Source organism: Nyctibius grandis, chromosome Z, assembly GCF_013368605.1.
Source record: "Nyctibius grandis isolate bNycGra1 chromosome Z, bNycGra1.pri, whole genome shotgun sequence".
NCBI lineage: Eukaryota > Metazoa > Chordata > Aves > Nyctibiiformes > Nyctibiidae > Nyctibius > Nyctibius grandis.
Window position 1 is genome coordinate 41,711,538 of NC_090695.1, and position 4,598 is coordinate 41,716,135.

General features: G+C 45.0%; 1 pseudogene; it reads right to left on the minus strand.

The window, feature by feature from the left end:
* Window positions 1-2,183: 2,183 nt before the first annotated feature.
* LOC137676238 (thyroid receptor-interacting protein 11 pseudogene) lies at window positions 2,184-3,575 on the minus strand (annotated as a pseudogene).
* Window positions 3,576-4,598: the final 1,023 nt, after the last annotated feature.

Genomic DNA, 4,598 nt, shown 5'->3' on the forward strand with positions numbered 1-4,598 from the left:
ATCTTTGTCAGTGATATGGACAGTGGGATTGAGTGTGCCCTCAGCAAGTTTGCTGACGACACCAAGCTGTGTGGTGTGGTCGACATGCTGGAGGGAAGGGATGCCATCCAGAGGGACCTTGACAGGCTTGAGAGCTGGGCCCTTGCGAACCGCATGAAGTTCAGCAAGGCCAAGTGCAAGGTCCTGCATGTGAGTCAGTGCAATCCCAAGCACAAATACAGGCTGGGTGGAGAATGAATTGAGAGCAGCCCTGAGGAGAAGGACTTGGGGGTGATGGTTGATGAGAAGCTCAACATGAGCCAGCAACGTGCGCTTACAGTCCAGAAGGCCACCTGTATCCTTGGCTGCATCAAAAGAAGCGTGGCCAGCAGGTCGAGGGAGGTGATTCTGCCCCTTTACTCCGCTCTCATGAGACTCCACCTGGAGTACTGCGTTCAGCTCTGGGGCCCCCAACATAAGAAGGACACGGACCTGTTGAAGGGAGTACAGAGGTTGGCCACGAAGATGATCAGAGGGCTGGAGCACCTCTCCTATGACGACAGGATGAGAGAATTGGGACTGTTCAGGCTGGAGAAGAGAAGGCTCCGGGAAGACCTTATAGCAGCTTTCCAGTACCTGAAGGAGGCCTACAGGAAAGCAGGAGAGGGACTTTTTACAAGGGCATGTAGTGATAGGATGAGGGGGGACAGTTTTAAACTGAAAGAGGGTAGATTTAGATTAGCTATTAGGAAGAAATTCTTTACTGTGAGGGTGGTGAAATGATGGAATAAGTTGCCCAGAGAAGTTGTGGATGCCCCATTCCTGGAAGTCTTCAAGGCCAGGCTGGATGAGGCTTTGAGCAACCTGGTTTAGTGGAAAGGTGTTCCTGCCCATGGCAGGTGGGTTGAACTAGATGATCTTCAAGGTCCCTTCCAACCCAAACTGTTCTATGATTCTATGACTGTGTTACTCTTTTGTATGATATAATCTTTCTTTAGGAGAAGGTTAGTGTTGTGGTTCATCTTCATGGAGAAAAAAAAGTCCATATATTGCAATAATATTTCATACTCCTTTGCAGAAAGGTCGTGGATTTCTAATACACTTCCATGTAACAGACATTCCTGTGAAACAGCAACACAATGGCTCTCCTCTGTGTAAATCACAGATATTGTGCCACACTATGTGAAAGTTTTGAAAGCCTCTCCACTGACTGCATCCCAAGGATAAGGGAAAATTACCTGCCTCTGACAGATAACCTGATATGTTAATTATGCCCAATATTATGGATTGGTGAAGCGGGGCGGCAGTTTGAAGCGGGGCGGTGGTTCACCGGGTGTCGGGCGACGGCCCGGAGCAGCGACCCGATCTCAATGTGAGCATGGAAGTTCCCCCCCTCTTTTGCAAAGCAGCAGCAGATATATAGGTGGGGCTGCTAATCACGCATCCCGATCGCACCTTCGATCGGTCCACAGATTTACATACTCAGAGCTCTGGAGTTAACTCTTGCATAGCTCAAAGCCTGGGTTGCTCAGACTGCTCAGTGGCACAAGATCGTGCCCCTTCTCACTTAACCAAGCCTCTACACCTCTACAATTCCCCCTTCTTATTTGTGAGCAAGCCAGGCCTGATTTGCAAGTTTCATTAAAGCTTTCTGCAGGCAAGAAAATAGACATGGTAACACCAATAAGACAAAAATGGGTGTATCCCAAGGACTAACTGAGGGTTTGTTGTGTCCTGCTTTTAACTGTTCCTCTACTAGTCCCTTGTCAGATACAGAAAATTCAGTTACATTTGGTCACCTCAGAGCAGTTGTAACATTAGGTTGGTCAATTTAAATACTGTGGCTCCCTGTTGGATATACACACAATCTTTACACTCAAACATTAATGCATACAAAGCAACAAGGCATTGTTGAATAAATCAGCAAAAAGTTAATTACTGCAGTTCAGGCCCTATGACCAATTACACATGATTAAAATTACTTCCCACATTCACATCCACAGTACTCTTCCACCACTTAACATCTCAACCAAAATGTTACACATGAAAAACAATGACTAACAGGCAAAAGTACTAAACCTGTATATTTGATATTGCAAATACACTTATGACTATATTCCTCGTAGCGTCTGATTTTACTCCATACTGTGTAACTGCAGCTTTTGCTTGTTGAAGAATCTTCCAGTCATGTGGTTCCCAAGTGGCTACTGCTTTTTTGAAACTTTCATATATTCTTCAAGTTCCTGCTTCACTTGTAAGGCTTGATTTTTAAACTTTTCAGCAAATACCTCTTTTTCTTTTATGAGTTCTGTCAACTGCTTTTGTCCTCCTAAACTAGTAGTCAACATCTCTTTTGTTTCTTGATGGTCATTTTCCATCTGCTCAATGCTCCTTTCAAGTTCAGCAATCTTAAAGTCTTTCTCTTGATTGAGTTTAACTAGGCGCTCATGTTCAAGCTGCAATGCTGTGGTATCCATACTACCTGCATTTGATAATTCCTCAATAGTTTGCTTATACTTATGTGCTTGTTCCAAAAGCCTCTTTTCTGTCTGATTTAAATCGCTCTCTAACTGTCTTTTTTCCATTTTCAAAGCCTCCACAACAGTGTCTTTTTCCAAGAAAACTTTATTTTTCTCAGAAATGGCATCACTTAACTCCTGTTTTAGTTCTTCAATAGCCGCTATCAGCTTTCCATTTTCTGTTCTGATATCAGACAGAGATTTCTCTAAGTCTTCATTTAGTTGTTTCTTTTCTGAGATGTCATTCTGTAGTTTCGTGATTTCTACTTCTCTTTCCTTCAGAATCAGATCTTGACAAGCATGGTTAGATTCCTGATTACTTTTTTCTGTTAACTTACTCAAGCATACAGAAAGTTCCTCCTCTCTTTCTTTTAGTCTCTTCTGCAATTCTCCAATTTCTTTTTTATTATGTAAATTACAGTCCTGGGCTTTCCTTAATTGTTCCTGAAGATCTTTAATATTATTCTGAAGCTGCTGCTTACTTATATGCAAATCATTGAGTGCATATGAACATTGGCTTAGTTTTTCTTTGTGACTATTTAACTCCTTAATAATTTCCATCTTCTCAATTTCTAATTCTGATACTTTCTTTCTTTCAAAATCTAAGTCAAATTTCAACTGTTTGATGATACTATCAGTTTCTGTGTGTTGTTTTGACAGCTGCTCTTTCAGTGTAATCATATGCTCAGTAGCTTCTTGATTCTGCTTGTCTAGTTCTTCCAACTCCACTATGAAAGTTTCTCTTTCAGCAATACTTTCATTTAATTCATGTTCTTTCCTTTCCAAACCTTGTCTTAACTGACTTAATTCTGAATTCTGTTCCTCAGTATACGCAGAAAGAATATTCTCATTTTTATGTTGTGCACTTGTCAGTTCCTTCTCAAGTCCCTCCTGATTTAAACTCGAAAGTCTTGCTATTTCATTTTCTGCTTCTAACAGTGCTTGCTGTAGTCTGACAACATCTTCCGGTAGTGATGTCTTTGATTGGAGTTTCTTCTCCTGTTCTTTCAGGAGAGCATCTTGCTGTAACTGATTCTCAAGTTCTAGGTGCTCGAGCTGCAGGTGGAAGCGGAGCATCCCTGGCGATGTTTCTGTTTTGTTGTTGTACCTTTAAATCCTTTAATTCTCACAAGAGCCACTGTTCCCGAGTGGCTGCCGCCTCTATCGTCGCACGGGCTTCGGTTACAGAAGGTTGTGTCGGCGTCGACATGCCCTTAACTGCTGGTAACCCGAAGAAATGAGCCCGAGTCCCAGAAGTTTTTGCCTTTTTAGCGGGGGGGGGGGGGGGTGGGGGGGGGGGGGGGGGGGTGGACTCCGGAACCGCCAGCATCTCAGCAGCCGCGCAGGCGACCTCTCATTCTGCCCTCGTAGTTTTTAAAGTCTCTATCACTTCTTGCCAGAGTCCATGCACCTCCCTAATTTCTTTTTCCTCAGGGTTCCTCTCAATAGTCTTTTCCCACATAATGTCTCCCATTTCTCTCCATTCCTCCACGGAAAATACAAGCGCTGTGTCTTTAAAATGTCCCCAGTGCTGGCCCAACTTTGTCAGCTTAATTAGCTGGTTTTCCGCTGTCTCGCTCCCTCTCTTAGAGACGATACTTGCAAGTAACGCGGCTGCAGCCTCTGTCTCCATGGCTGCCCTTTTTTACTCTGGGAGCTGAGTGGTCAACTCTTCCAGTGTCTGTTCTGCCTTCTCTGACCCGAGCAGCACCACTCTCGGCTGTCTCCAGTGTCTGCTCTGCCTTCTCTGACCCGAGCAGCACCACTCCCGGCCATCTCCACTGTCTGCTCTGCCTTCTCTGACCCGAGCAGCACCACTCTCGACCGTCTCCACTGTCTGCTCTGCCTTCTCTGACCCGAGCAGCACTCTCTCAGCCATTTCCAGTGTCTGCTCTGCCTTCTCTGACCCGAGCAGCACTTTCAGCCGTTTCCAGTGTCTGCTCTGCCTTCTCTGACCCGAGCAGCACTTTCAGCCGTTTCCAGTGTCTGCTCTGCCTTCTTTGACCCGAGCAGCACTCTCAGCCGTTTCCAGTGTCTGCTCTGCCTTCTCTGACCCGAGCAGCACTCTCAGCCGTTTCCAGTGTCTGCCTTCTTTGACCC